A 16432-nucleotide genomic window follows, 5' to 3' on the forward strand; every position below is an offset into this window, starting at 1 on the left:
TGAACGGGGTTTGTTAGGCTGGCTGATTAATTGAATGAAACGTAAACCTGTATAGCCAGAGGTTCAATTTTTCTCCCTAACAGCATGTTCATAATCAATCATCTTTTATTAATTGTCCCCAATCTACTTTCCATAGCATGCCTTACACTAATTGAATGAAAAGTATTAGGTTATATATGGCTCCGTAAAGGACCACACATCATTGGCCCCATGATCTGTGGAGACAACAGTATTTACATCAGTGTCACAAGGCCATCAGCTGGAGTTCACACTGGAACACGTACCCAGGAAAACAGCCTACAAAGGACCCATTAGCACACAACAGAACAAGTAATGTGGACTTTTGTCGATGACCTAGTATTTAAAATGGTAGGATAAAGATGCAGGACTCTAAAGTGTTCATGGAAATGCTGAATGCACAACTCAGAAATAAGGAATAATCGACAAGGTAAACCAACTTCAATAGATTTATAATTGCTTACATGTACACAGGAAGAGTTTTTGCTGAACAATTAAGTATTCGTGTATTTGTCTTGATGAAAACATGAAACTTTATGTTGAATAAAAATGGGCCATTTTCCTGTATTAGTACATTACTACTCATCATTTAGTCAATTTCTATAGTTAATGGAGTTATAAACATAATTACGAAGTCATGCATCCATCAGAAAACAACTATGAATGAATCTGGAAATTGTAGGGCCAAAAATAATGTTTTCAATATTATGTATTAGAACATGTATATACATAACAAGGATGAGAGAAAACTTTGATTAAAGGAGATTAAAATGTAATCTAATCTTAAAAGAGTAAAAAGGGTGTCAGTCCTGGGAGACTGGGGATAGGCAGTAAAATTTCACAGAATTCTGAGACTGGAAATGGGCCATTCCCTACTTTCATTTTTTTATTGTCGTTGCCAAGGGAATTTTTCCACCAAGAACAGAGAGATGGAGGGGAAAGAGGACATGGAAGGATATTACAGACGTGAGAAGGTTTCCATTTTCAGGACACCTTAGAGCAGCCAGGTGTCCATATTCTAGACCATGTAACCACAAAGAATTTCCCCTGGCAGATGCCTTCTGTAGCTCTTCCCTCCAAATTTACACTCATTGCTCCTGGTGAGATCATCCTAAATGAGAACAGGCTGGGAGGAAGACAGAGCTGCCTGGAGGAAAGCCCATCTTGTAAATTGACCCTGCGCTGGAGCTGGCTGGGCAGAGGACAGGAGCTGCACGATGGATACCGACCCCTCTTCAGTCCAGGGACTTTCTTTTATTGCCCAAAGCACTGGCTGTAACACTGAAGTTCGCTGAAGGCCAATGGGATGAGGTGTAAGACTAAGGTGTCGATAAAACACATGATGCAACATGTTTTCATGTGTAGCAATATGTGCACAACTAGGGAGAAGGGCCCTAACGTCTTTATGATCCTTAAGGGGAATTTGACTCACACCAATTTAGGGATCATTGGCAATAATGTGTCATGTAGAAGAAGGATCGTCAATCTAAACGAACTTATTCACACACTCAGTGTCCTAGTCTGTATGGGATGTCGTAACAAAAATACCATAGACTGGGTACTTTATTTTTTTTGCTGAGGAAGATTCACCATGAGCTAACATCCATGCCTGTCTTCCTTTATTTTGTGTGTGGGTCACCCCCACAGCATGGCTGCTGATGAGTGGTATAGGTCTGTGTCCAGGAACTGAACCCATGCTACCAAGAGGAGCTCACTGAACTTAACCAGTAGGCTGTGGGGCAGGCCCCTAGACCGGGCACTTTTGGGGTTCCTTTTGTGTGTGTGAGGAAGATCAGCCCTGAGCTAACATCTGATGCCAATCCTCCTCTTTTTTGCTGAGGAAGATTGGCCCTGGGCTAACATCTGTGCCCATCTTCCTCTACTTTTTATATGGGACGCAGCCAGAGCATGGCTTGACAAGCTGTGCATCAGTATGTGCCCAGGATCTGAACCTGCAAACCCTTGGGCCACCATAGCGGAGCACCCACACTTAGCCACTGCACCGCCGGGCCATCTGTAGACTGGGCACTTTTAACAACAGAAGTGCATTCCTCACAGTTCTGAAGACTGGGATGTTCAAGATCTAGGTTCAAGCTGATTTGTTTTTGGTGAGAGCTCTCTTCCTGTTTTGCAGAAGGACAGCTTCTTGCTCTACCGTCATCTAGCAGAGAGAGCTCTGGCCTTCCATCTCCCTATAAGGGCACTAATCCCATCATGGGGGCTTCACACTCATGGCCTCATCTAAGCTAATTAACTCCCAAAGGCCCCACTTCCAAATACAATCACTTTGGGGATTAAGATTTTAACGTATGAAATTGGATTACGTAGACATTCAGTCCATAGCATTCATGAAACCAACAATTAACACATATTATAGAAGTCATACAGCCCCAACTGAAGAATGTTCTGGAGATCATGTGGCAAATGATACAATGTCTTTCCCTTTACAGAATCTTCTAGTGGAGGCAATAAAAATTAACAGCCAAACAAAGCTTGTGATATTAAAAAGCTAACATAGATCAATTATGACAGATTGTATTTACAATTGTTTTCTGGTAAGACAGGTCTGATTATCAGAGTCCAGATTAAGCAAATTCCCCTGGGTGAGGGCATGTGTGGCAGTCTCACCTAAAAAGGCTCTTTCCTTTTTGAAATTTTATTTCATCTAGTCCTGTTTGCTTCCACATCCCTTTGGTGTTTTCAAACTTACAGTATTTATTAAATCAACGTTTAATTGTTGCTCTGACTTTACCACATCTGACTGGAAGCAGAAGTTACTGGACTTGGCTGGAATGAAATTTCAGTTCATTTTTCCTCCTCTTTCTGCTCAGACTCTCTTCTCTCACTGTTGAAATAGCAAAATGCCTTAGGGGAGAAGCCACATGGAGCTGGTACTCACAATCTTCTGCTTCCCTTGTCTCAGAGATTGTAGACCCCCAAGTCCTGTCTGCACAGGATGTTCTAAGACCCTTCATACAGCTGTTCTGTGTGCATTGTACAGCTTTTCTAGCTGCCTCAGGAAAGCTACTCAATAAAAGTGGAAGCTGCAGTAATTTTACCCTGAAATGTTTGAAACCAATGAGCATTTGTCATTTTTCAATGAGTATTTCTATAATTTTACAAGAAACATTTAAATAGGAATTTTAACAACAATAATGGCTGTTCTTTGGCCAGAATTCCATGTCATTCATTGTTTGGAATTATATCTAAGCTTTGATGGACTCTCCTCAGTGCCTTTTAAAATATCACTGTTCCTTACATTTAAATATCTTGTGATGGGTTTGTATCAGTCACCTCTTTTGTACCATTTCAGATCCTCTTGGGTCCTCCTACCCTTGAGTCATATGTCATTTAGCAACCAGCTTTTCAGGTATCATATTTGCTTTATGCAAGTGCCTCCTGACTGCTCCTCACATTTTGTCCCTGTGCCCTCTGCCTCTCCCTCTCGCCCTGGGGTGTCCATGTTGATGCTGAGGTGTGAAAAACTTCCTGATCAAGCCCACACATGCACGGCCATGCTCCTTGTTGTATGGATGTGTGTGTGTTCAGCAATTCTGTGTGGTCACAGGGTGCACGGCTATTATGGCATCTATGTGAAGGTGTGTTTTGTTGATGTCTGTGTGTGTTTAGAGAGTTCAAGTCACTGTGGGCTCTGAGACAGTGAGTGGTCTGTAAGTGTGTGAGTTTGTGTGTATGTTCTGAGTATCAGTGTGCATTATCAGGTGTAGTTTACAGACTGAATGCTGATGGTCATTTACAAATAGTGTGTATGTGTGTGTGGGTGTGTTGTCAGCATTTCCATGTGTTCAGAGGATGTCTGTCATTGTGGGAATGTGTGGAATAAATATGTTGTTACAGATCAGCATGGGCACCAACACTGTTTGCCTGTTACTAGTTCAACACTCAACACCCCTGAAGAAACATTGAGTCCAGACATTCACAGGCCCCATCAGGCCCACAGAGATCCTACTCAGCTGTTTTCTTCCCATCACAGAAATATGAACAGGTAGCCAAGGACCACTTGATATTTGAGAAAATCCTCTACCATGAAAAATGGAGCAAGAAACACATACACTGAAGTGAAGGACTAAAGGAGTAGCAAGGAAATCCAGAGATCATAGTGAAACTTCAATTGCATATCTAGTAACATCTTCAAAACAATTAGACATGGGCCGGTCCCATGGCCTAGTGGTTAAGCTCAGAGAACTCTACTTCAGCAGCCCAGGCTCCATTCCTGGGCGTGGACCTACACCACTCATCAGTGGCCAGGCTGTGGTGGCAACCCACATACAAAATAGAGGAAGACTGGCACAGATGTTAGCTCAGGGTGAATCCTCCTCAGCAAAGGAAAAAAAAAAAGAAGATAAAACATCCATTAAGTGTATATATATATGTATTGATGTTACTGCACAATATTGGGGTTCTCTTGCCCAATGCACATTAAAAAAACCAGTTATTCTGGCATCAGCTTTTGGGAAAAGAATTGTAGCTTTATTTTTGTGAGATTTATCTGCAAGGAGACAGGGGCCATGTGTCTGTCTCAGATCTGTCTCCCCGATCCAGGGCTTGGGGCACAATTTATGGGATGAAGGGCAGGGCGGTCTGACATGTGGAGGTAGATGATTGGAAGTAAGGAGAAGTGAGGTAATTGATGATCTGCACAAGCAAAGTCAAGCTTTGTGGCTCTTCATCGGATGTGTGTTCAGAAATTGGCAGTGTTACGATGATCTGAGGATGGAGCTTTTAGCTCCTTGATGTCAAAAATGTCATTTATCGAGCATTTGCGCAGGTGTAGCTGATGGGTTGGTGGTGTCAACTGGCCTGAACTGGACTAGGGGTCTCAGTTCCTGAAAGAAAACTCTTAACTACTCTGTTGATAAGATGGGGTCAGTTGAACTGGTCCTGGAGGGCCCATGGTTATGTTGGTATATGCATATATATGCATATGCCTGAGATTATCTATATGTGTGTTAAATGTAGAATATACACAAAACCAGGCTCTAGTGAAAGTGGTCAGGACAGATTTTAATCAGTAATATACCACTGCAATAGGGAAGAGGGAACAGGGTGAACTGAACTCAGTTTGATTTGTACAGAGGTGACTGGGCATTTGAAAGGGAGAATGAGGGAGCAGGCAGAGGGGTGAGCAGGGGCTCAGTAGAGTCAGGGAGGGAAAAGTTACAGAGTGTTGGTCAGTGCAGTGTAATCTGGCCAGTTGTGTCTGCTGGTTGGAAATGATCAAAGTTTCACTTTTCTCCTCTCACAGAGTCTGGGAGACAGACACCCTGTCCTCATCTCAAGGAATGGCTCTCAGGACCTTGAGAAATGCATTCCTTGGTTATTAGAGACACATAAAACTCAAAAGGACAGAGGAAATATTCACAGTTGTAAGCACTTTTGGGTAAATGCTCTAAGAAAGGGATGTCAGAGGCCAATGATTGAGTGTTGGCCAGAACAAACAGTCAATTCTTTTGGCTGCCTTGAGCTTTCTCAGGCCGACACTCTTTAAGGGGGCAGGGGTCATCCTAGGGATGTGGATTTGAGCTGTTAGAAACTGTGTCAGTGTTTAAATCTTATAACGTGTGTAGGGGTGGTGTGTAAGGGTGTGAAACCATTTGTGCTGAGAGGCTGTAGTTATTATAGGACAAGATTGAGGCCTAGTCAAGAAGAGGGCTCAATGGAGCCTGGCTTGAGTTTGGTCAAGTACAGGATCATATATAGAAATAAGATATGTACATTTTTTGGATAATATAAATCATTATATTGAATAATATAATATATTGAATTAAATAATATATATAATGAATATATATTGAATGTGTATAAATAAGTATATGTACATATACTTGAATTAAATAATATAAATATATAGAAGAGAGTGACATCAACATCATGGCGGAGTGAGCTTCCCCTATTGAACTCTCCTCCTCTAAGACACAACAAAAAGGACATTCATAGTCCAACAGAAGCTATTCACAAATAATATAAATATATATATGATTTAAAGGAATATTCAGACATAATAGAAATTTCCAGGGCCAGCTCCGTGGCTTAGCAGTTAGGTGCGCACGCTCCACTGCTGATGGCCCGGGTTCGGATCTCAGGTGCGCACCAACGCACTGCTTCTCCGGCCATGCTGAGGTGGCGTCCCACATACAGCAACTAGAAGGATGTGCAACTATGACATACAACTATCTACTGGGGCTTTGGGGGAAAAAAAAAAGGAGGAGGATTGGCAATATGTGTTAGCTCAGAGCCAGTCTTCCTCAGCAAAAAGAGGAGGATTAGCATGGATGTTAGCTCAGGGCTAATCTTCCTCACACACAAAAAAAAGAAATTTCCAGAATTAATAAAAGACTTCTATTCTAGATTCAGGCAGGTGAACACATCTCAAGCATAATTAAAAAAAAAAATCTAGAGTCAGATCCATCCAGGGAAACCAAAGAACACCAAATACAAAAGAAGATATTCAAAGCCCCACAGAGGGACAGAACACTTACAGAGACTTACATTTAGACCTATGATACATTTCTTAACAATGGAAGGCAAGAGAGAGTTGGATTAAATCTTCAAGGTACAGAGAGAAAATAACTTTCAGTGTATACCCAATCAAACCATATCTCAAGAACTGGGGTGAATTACAGATATTTTTATGCAAACATTTACTAAGAGTATTACCACCAACAAATGCTCATTAAGGAACTTCTAAAGAATGTACTTTAAGGGGGCCAGCCACCCGGTGTAGTGGTTTAAGTTCAGCACGCTCTGCTTCTAAGGCCTGGGTTCATGGGTTCAGATCCTAGGCGTGGACCTACACCACACATCAGCCATGCCATGGTGGTGACCCACATACAAAATAGAGGAAGACTGGCACAGAGGTTAGCCCAGAGCTAATATTACTCAAGGAAAAAAATTAAAAAGTAAAATGAATGTACTTTAACAAAAAATTGATAGAAGAAATGCTAAGATGTAAAAATGGATTGTGAGGATAAAAAAGGGTAAACATCTGAATAAATCATTGAAAGCATGACTTTACGAAACAATAATAATATTGACAATGTATGACAGATGGAGTTAAAAACTAATGACAAGGGAACTTCTGTTTTAGAGTAGACTAGGACAGGAAAGCACTCTTGCTGCAAAACTGGACATAGACAGATAAATTATAGATATATTTTTAGAGCATCAGAGAACTTCAGAACCAACCAACTAAAATTCCAGAAAGAAGAAAAACTCTTTTATGTGAGCAAGGATTTTTACCTTTCTTTCCCAAACAAGCATTTTCTGATTCTGGGTGCCTGCTGAGGATCTGGCTTGCTCAGTCAGAGCCTCGGCTAGGGAAAAGAGAAACTAGGCAAACTTGTAGTGATTCTGCAGGACTGGTGTGGCAGAGGAAACCTGAGGGCTTTCAGACACACAACTGCTCTTCCTCACAGCACCTGTGCTAAGTTTTGGTGCCACACAGGAATCTGGGGAACTAGGCCAAAAGCTTCCATAAAGCAAAGTGAAACCTCCAGAAGTGGTGGAAGTGGCCTAAGTCAAACATACTGCTAGTCTGACCTTCAGGGAATTTGCCATATTGTGAAGCGATGTAAGGTAGGAGGATGGAGAGCTGTGCTGAAATGTCTGAAGGGCATAGCTGAATTTTCTGTGGGCTCCCAAACCCGAGGAGACAGAGATCTACCAGACTTAGAACCAGACGCCTGTGCGGGGGAGGGGAGCAGAGCAAACAGGAACAGGGGGAAAGCGGAAGGGCTGGGTTTACTAAAAGTGAGACCCAGCCCCAAGTCTGATCAACATCTGATTGGACTCAGGTGCTCCAACCTCACTGTTTCCCAATGAAGGAAGACAAGGTCATGTGGAGCCTCTCGAGTTACATTACACAGACCTTCCAAAGACACTGGTGAGAGGATGGAGAAGGCAAGCCACAGACTGGGAGAAGACCTTTGCAAATCACATATCTGACAGGACTATAAAGAACTCTCAAAACTCAGCAATAAAAAAATCCAAGTTTAAAATGGGCACAGAATTGGACACTTCACCAAAGAAGATAAACAGATGGCAAATAAGCACATGAAAAGATGCTCAACGTCATTAATCATGAGAAAAATGCACATGAAAACCACATTGAGATACTGCTATGTACATATTAGAATGTCTAAAATTAAAGATGTTGACCATACCAAGTGTTAATGAGGATGGAAAGTCACTGGAACACTACTACATTGCTGGTAGGAACACAAAGTGGTTCAGCCTCTTTGGAAAACAGCTTTCAAGTGGAGTTTGTTATGCTGCTGTAACAAATTAGCACAAATTTCATGGCTTAAAACAGCTCAGATTTGTTTTACAGTTCTGTAGGTTAACAGTCTGACACGGGTCTCCTTGGGCTAAAATCAAGGTGTTGGCAGAGCTAGGTTCTCTGGGGGGACTCTAAAGGTTAATCCATTTCCTAGCCTTTTCAAGTTTCTAGAGACAACCACATTCCTTAGCCTATGGCCCCCCTCCTCCACCCTCAAGAGCAAGAACTCGGCATCTCTCGGGCCCTGCTTCCCTTGTTGCATCTTTTTTCTACTCGCCTGCTGTTCTTTCCCTTTTAAGGGCCTTTGTGATGCACTGGGCCCACCTGGATAATCCAGGACAATCTCCCTATTTTAAAGTCAGTTGATTAGCAACCTTAATTCCATCTGCAAACTTAATTCACCTTTGCCAAGTAAACTAATGTATTCCCAGGTTCCAGGGATTAAGACATCTTTGTGGGCCATGACTTTGCTACCACAAACAGTTTTTAAAATAAAGTTAAACATACACATACCATGTGACCCAGCAATTCCACTTCTAGGTGCTTACCCAAGAGAAGAAGACTAACGTTCACACAAAAACTTGTTTGCAAAGATTTATAGCAGCTTTATTCATAGTCAAAAAAGACAAAACTGAAAATAACTCAAATGTCCTTCAACTGCTGGATGGATAAACTGTGGTACATTCACACAATAGATACTACATTCACCAATAAAACAGAAGGAACTGCTGATACAGGCAACAACATGGATGAACACTAAACTGAATGTATTGTGCTACATGAAAGAATCCAGACTCAAAAGGCCAAATACTGTAGGATTCCATTTATATGATATTCTAGAAAAGACAAACCATAGGGAAAGACAACAGATCATTAGTTGCCAGGGGTTAAGGGTGGGGGAAGAGTTGACTACAAAAGAGCAGCTGAAGGGAGTTCTGGGTGCTGGAACTGTTCTGTATATTGAATGTGGTAGTGGCACAGCTCTATGCATTTGTCAAAACAGTTGTACAAAGAGGAAAACAAATACATCATTTCTCAGTCATCAGATTGGCAAAACTTTAAAAATCTGACAATGCCGATCTGACAATTCCCAGGGAAAGGATGACTCAGACACTGTTGGCGAGAATGGAAATTGTTAAAACTTCAGAGGATGATTTGGCTGCAGCTCATCAAGTTGCAGATGCACATCAGCCTCTGGCCCAGCAATCCACTCACAGGCAGGTGTCCATTCTAGGGAATCCACGTGTGCTCGAGGAGACACACACAAGTATAGTTATTAAACATGGTATGGGAATGAATTAATTGTGGTTAGTAGTTATTTAAAAAAGAAAGGAAAAAATGCATATGGGAAAGAATCAACCCTGCTGGCTACATATATGATCTGGGAAGGTAACTCACTGGTTTGTCTACTTAATAGTACATAGCACAGACAGCACTGTACTAGGAATCTGGAGACAAGCATCTGAGCATATAGTTCCAACTCTGCCACTAAGTAGCAGTCAGACTATGGATGACTTAACTTGAGAAACCTCACTTTTCATTTACTGGAAAATGAAGAGGTTAGGCTCTACAACCACTAAAATTATTTCCAACTCCACAATTCTATGCTTCAATAAGTCAACAATCAAAAATTATATTCCAAAGTACCTATGTTCAGAAACTGTTTTTCCCAGACACTCTGAAATTAGAAACTATCAGGGAAATAGGATATATTAAAATATTGATACATAGGGCCGGCCCCGTGGCTTAGCGGTTAAGTGCGCGCACTCTGCTGCTGGCGGCCTCGCTTCGGATCCCCGGCGCACGCACTGACGCATCACTTCTCTGGCCATACTGAGGCCGTGTCCCACATACAGCAAATAGAAGGATGCGCAGCTATGACATACAACTATCTACTGGGGCTATGGGGGAAAAATAAATAAATAAAATTATTTAAAAAAAATATTGATACATAAAATAGCCCAAATTTCTTGGTACGTCCATGACAAGCTGTTTAATCAAGATGGTAACTCAGAAAGAGCGTATAAACAGCAAAACCTACCATATTGACTCGGGTCACCCTCAGGAAAAACATATGTCCTCTCCCACTTTAACATTCCAAAACAAATTCACCATACTAGTGAGTCCGTCTTGTCAAGTTCAGGTCTGTCTAGCCAGAAGTCATTCATGTATATGGTAAGATTTACTTCATTTTTTAACAAAGATAAAAAGATAAATGGCTTTTTGTATTTTTGCCTGTTTCATCTATAAAGATCTTACATTACAATTTAATAGCTTCAGCCTGCTACAGTAATTTAAAGAGCATTTTGAAACTTGTAATATGCCATGTCCAACAGGATCTAGTAAAAAAATCAGTAGTTCACAATCCAAAAATGCTTATTTAGATTCATTACCAACAATACTTACACTTCAAAGACACCAATAACCAACATGTCATTTGTTCCTCCTGCAGAATTTCATAGGTTGTTAAATTCTGGTATCATCCAAAAGTATAATTAGGATGCTATCAATAAAATGTATTTTTTTATCAGAAATATTAAAACTAATGATTAAACTATTAAACTAAATGATTAACTAAATATTAAAACTAATGGCAACTAACGATCTGTTGTCTTTCCCTATGGTTTATCTTTTCTAGAATATCATATAAATGAAATCCTACCGTATTTGGCCTTTTAACCTTTCACCCTCTCAGTTGTGGGAGATCAAGATTTGGCCACCCTGAAATCTATCTCTTTACCTTGGTTGTTTTCTCTAGGGACATTTGACCTCCCCCACTAACTGCCTAAAGAATTTGACATAGTAACTCCTTCCTGGAACAGATCTATCATGATGGCTGTAAAGATAATGTAGGATAAATGTTACAATAGGAAAGGCACCAACAAGCCCATCTTATCAGAAGTGCTGTCTCTCTGGCCACCTTCTCTGGATGGCCCTGCCAGAAGTTGCCAGACAATCATTTACATTTATAAGGGAAATCTCCATTTGTAAAGGTATCTCCCTCTGTTTTGGGAAGAGGGGGGGATGGCCTCATTTCTAGAGGCTTATCAATGTGAAAGGTGAGGTCTTAAATCTGCATAATAACCTTACTCTTGTTTACTGTGCTTTAGTGGTGATCTCCTGTAACTGACTCCCCCCCACCCCCAACATCCTCCTTTGTCGTTGGCTAAACATGGTATTTAAGACGAGAATTTCTGCTATTGTGTTGAGAAACGCAGTGTCCCTGCTTTCTCCCATGTATACATGTTATTAAACTTGGTATTATTTTCTCCTGCTAACCTGTCTTGTTAATTATTTGGCCAGCCATAAGAACCTTAAGGAAAAGGGCAGAGGGAGATCCCACCTGTTCCCCCGACACAGTCAAATCAAAATTTGAAAATTCTTGCTCTATGAGCTTTCCAAATCTAAATTCTTACAATTCTAAATGAGTATGGAGACAAAACACACACTACATACTACTTCTAAAAACCTCCTCCTTATCCGATTTTAATTTTAGCACCAACTGCCAAGAAAAACCTTTCCACTGAAACCAAAATTCCGTACACATTATGTCAATCATCAATTGATCAGTCATCAGTCTATGTTAACAGAAGGTGAGTTATTATTAGGAAGCTACATAATTTGCACCAAAGACTGTTTAAAGCTCCTTTCATTAAATGCAGTTTACAACAATTCACAGGCTTCAAAGTTCGCCTTGCAAATATAGAGTCAATTATCAGAAACCATTAATGGGATTAGGCTTTTCTATAAAGGTGGTCCCAAGGAAGTAGGAACGCTTATTTGTTTAAAGAACGCAATGAGGAGCCCAATAGCCTGAGCGGAGTCAGGCAGAGGAGCACTGACCACAGTCCATCTTCTGAAGGAACGTGTTCACCCCGGGATGTCGAGACCTGGCCTAGACGGGCCCCGGGGAGCACGAACTCAAGGACTCGAGCAGAGGGGAGGCGACTCCTTGCCACCACCTGCACCTCCGCTGGGTTGGCAGGAGGCCCTGCCCGGGTGGGGCCCCACGAAGGCAGAGGGACCCGCCGGCCAGGCGGCGCTCCTCTGCTCCTCAATGGGACAGAGTTGGGCTCCCCCGCCAGGGGCAGCCAGCCAGCAGCCCCGTCCCCCGACCCCATCCGCCGACCCCCCCACCGCGCTCCCGCCATCTGCGCAGAGATCTCCACGCAGAGTCCGCCGCCCACCACCTACCTCGGCGCCGCCTCCTGCCCAGCGCTCCCCCACGCTGCAGAAAGGAGAGCTCCCCTGTGCTGAAAATCCTGGAGGAAGGATCCAGAAACCGCCAATTCCCCTACACAAACCTCCGAGACAGCCACCTGCGCACCTGGGGCCCCACCTCCAGTGCACACGCCCCAGGGCTCTCCAGCTCGCCATCCCCTCTGCCACTCTGAGAGCCAGTCCTGCGCATGCGCGGGCCTCCAAGAATACAATGGGAGACGCTGGGGGGCACCTGGAGGGGGATGGGGGTGCGGGGACCAAGGTGTACCTGAGAGGGAGAGCGGGAGCTGGCTGGCACTCTGCAGGCCTTGACTCTGCTCTCCCTGGATGACCAGCAGCTCCTGGAGAAAATCTGCCTTCCCTTGAGGTGGCTCCTCCTGTCCTGAGAAGCACGTTACATGATCTAACATTTGTTTAAAAAGAACAATGACATCCTTAACACCTGATGTGTCGTGTCCCCAGAAGAATTCTCTGCTTCCCCAGAAGACTAGACAGTGAGCAGCTGGGACTGAGTTCTGACCTAGGAAGGAAGGACGCTGAGGGCACAGCTGTCTCCCCTCTGCCGGCTCCTTCCTCTGATCTGTGGCCGTGATGGGGCCACAGCGTTGGGGACTCGTGCAGGTGACAACGCTCACATGTTTGCCCACCATATTACATTTCTCATGGTTGAGTGGTTAAAATGGGAGGCTAGCTGTCAGTTTTTCTGACGATTTCACTTGCAGAAATGTCTTTGGACAAAGAAGTTTGTTTTCTTAATTTCTGATTTTTATAATCAATAACAATAGTTAAAATACTTATTTTCTTAATCTCATTGGCATGCTAAAACAAACAAGTCACTTGGTTTTCACCAAATTGGCCACATTTTCATTAAAACTTTGGAAGTATTGCTGTTTGAGGTAAAGAAAGCATTTGGGAAGAACAATTACCCTTAGATAATATCTTCCCACATAAATGTACAATCACATAGTTATGAGCCATTCTGAGGGTCCTGGGAAATCCAGTTTGAGTTCTACAATGGATCATCTGAAGTAAGGTTAAATTAGTAATTTTCTGAGGAGTTTGCAAGTAAATATTCACGTCGCCTTCATCAAATAGGTCTGGTGATTTAAATGAAGGTTGAGCTTAATGATAAAAGTTTTCAAGAGACTGAGAAATATTAAGTAAATGTACTTAAAACAAAAAGGTGCAAATCAAAGTAAAGCCCGCCATTATCCTCTTTAAAACAGAGTCACAGTAGCACTATTGTCAAGGTATGAGAAGGAATAGAAATGCTTTATAAAGTCAATTCTTCACTTCTAAAGGACCTAACGTGACATTCTAGAAGTCTCCATAGTCTTTCACTCATCTAGATTAAAATTGCTCAATTTATATTTTAAAGACTAATGTGTCTGAGGGCAAAATATTCAAGGTCAGTGTTTAATTGTTTTTCATTGTTGCAAAGTACATGGATATAAAGTGTGGCTGAAATCCATGGTCTTGGAGAAGAAAAATATATAGAACTTATTTATCACTCTCACAGCATGTCCTGACTTAATCCTACAAATATCCCAAGAATAAAGCCTCAGTGAATTCCATTCTGTTCTTAGATATGACATCTTTCATTTCTAATGAATATTTTCAAATAAGGCTCTAGCTAGTAATTATGTTCCTGATGCAAATAGGCAGTAAAAAAGAATCCATGCTTGATTAACTCGGGCTCAAGAGGACTACTTAGAACCAAAATTTGTTTTTTGCTTTGTTTTTCTTTATCGATTTCTTTCTTTCTCCTCAGTGGAGTCGGCAGATAAATGACACAGAAAGCTGAGAGACTAGATGGCAGGGTCTTGAAGAATGTAGGATTTCCTAATCTTCCAGATCTTTTTTATCTTTAAAATTCTGTGATTTTTGCTATTTATATAGGGGTTCATTTTTTTCATTATTTCTCATAGTGATCATAATAGTGAGACTAACAAAACTTAGCAACTGTGGAACATTTTTCGTCGTAAAAATTTATGTCATTCTGACAACTGTTAATATTTTTAAAAGCCACTAAGAGATAACCTGATGCTCAGAGGATTATTAGGGTGGTGAGATGGTTCTGTACATAATGGTGGCTACATGTCACTATATGTGTGTCAAAACTCATGTAACTGTACAACACAAAGAGTGACCCTTAATCTAGGGACTGTAGTTCATAATGTGAGAGATCAAGATATGGGCACCCTGAAATCTATCTCTTTACCTTGGTTGTTTTCTCTGAGGACATTTGACCTCCCCCACTAACTGCCTAAAGAATTTGACATAGTAACTCCTTCCTGGAACAGATCTTCTGTCTGATGGCTGTAATATAATGTATAATAGATGTTACAATAGAAAAGGCACCAACAAGCCCATCTTCTCAGACATTCTGTCTCTGGCCACATTCTTTGGATGGTCCTGTAAGGAGTTGCCAGACAGATATTTACATTTATAAGGGAAATCTCCATTTGTAAAGGTATCTCCCTCTCTGTATTTGGGAAGAGGGGGGATGACCTCATTCCTAGAAACTTATCAATGTGAAAAATGAGGCCTTAAATCTGCATAAAAACTTACTCTTGTTTACTGTGCTTTAGTGGTGATCTCCTGTAACTGACTCCCCCCACCCCCAACATCCTCCTTTGTCATTAGCTGACCATGGTATTTAAGACGAGAATTTCTGCTATTGTGTTGAGAAAAGCAGTGTCCCTGCTTTCTCCCATGTATACATGTTATTAAACTTGGTATTATTTTCTCCTGCTAACCTGTCTTGTTAATTATTTGGGCAGCCATAAGAACCTTAAGGAAAAGGGCAGAGGGAGATTCTCTCTCACTTCCCCAACAATAACAATGTTTCAATATTGTTCATTCATTGTAACAAAAGTATCACACTAATGCAAGGTGTTAATAACAGGGGAGATGGCGCTTGGGAGAGAAGGGAGAGGCAGTACGGTGGGTGTATGGAGCTCTATGTACTGTAGGAGATCAAGATTTGGCCACCCTGAAATATATCTCTTTACCTTGATTGTTTTCTCTGAGGGACATTTGACCTCCCCCACTAACTCCCTAAAGAATTTGACATGGTGTCTCCTTCCTGGAACAGATCTTCTATCATGATGGCTGTAAAGATAATGTAGGATAGAGGTTACAATAGGAAAGGCACCAAGCCTCTTTTATCAAAAACTCTGTGTCTCCCTGACCACATTACCTATAGATGACCCTGAAAAGAATTGTTTTCCTGCCCTCTGATGTCCCAAGCCACTACATGCCCCCAACACGCTCCTCTCCTTTAGCTGCAATACTTAAGCAAGCAGCTTAGACAGAGGGACGAGTTGCTCATTTGTGAGTTTCTCCCATGTATACACGTTATTAAACGTGGTATTATTTTCTCCTGCTAACCTGTCTTGTTAATTATTTGGCCAGCCATAAGAACCTTAAAGAACAGGGCAGAGGGAGACTCTCTCCCTCCCCCGACATGCTATCTGTTCAATTCTCTGTGAATCTAAAACAGTATTGTTAAGAATAAAGTGTTTAAAGATTTTTTGAAAGGCACCGAAAGGTGAGCTAACACTGTAGGGCATCTATTTTGTGCAGAAGGGCAAGGAAGAAGAAGTTGAAATGATTTAAAAAGTTCACCTTGTGACAGTTTGAATTGTGGTGTGTTTCTGAAGCCTTAGACAAGGGCAGGACATAGAATTTGAGACAGGAATGAAATAAAGGAGAAGGAAGACATCAGCGTGATCAGAGCTGATCAATTAATGTTTAGGACAAGTTACTATATTGGATGGATTTGTTTTTATTTTCTTTGCTTTTTAGAAACCTTACACCTTTCTATGAAAGCCACACGTGCACAGTGTCAACAGGTATGTTTCCTACCGAGCGGCACCTGCTTCTCTCCCT

The 16432-nt window shown here is 41.7% G+C and overlaps 1 pseudogene across 1 annotated transcript in view; it reads right to left on the bottom strand.

Annotated features, from left to right (window-relative positions):
- The window catches only part of LOC101402079 (peroxynitrite isomerase THAP4-like), an 83711-nt pseudogene extending 69754 nt beyond the window's left edge, over positions 1–13957 (bottom strand). The window contains exons 1-2 of the transcript XR_015551356.1: positions 13059–13957; positions 12512–12941 (exon numbers count right to left, since the gene is read on the bottom strand). The product of XR_015551356.1 is annotated as a peroxynitrite isomerase THAP4-like (transcript). The remainder of the gene's footprint in view (positions 1–12511; positions 12942–13058) is intronic.
- Positions 13958–16432: the final 2475 nt, after the last annotated feature.

Source organism: Ceratotherium simum, unplaced genomic scaffold, assembly GCF_057802395.1.
Source record: "Ceratotherium simum simum isolate JZ-2026a unplaced genomic scaffold, ASM5780239v1 HiC_scaffold_44, whole genome shotgun sequence".
In the NCBI taxonomy this organism is placed as follows: domain Eukaryota; kingdom Metazoa; phylum Chordata; class Mammalia; order Perissodactyla; family Rhinocerotidae; genus Ceratotherium; species Ceratotherium simum.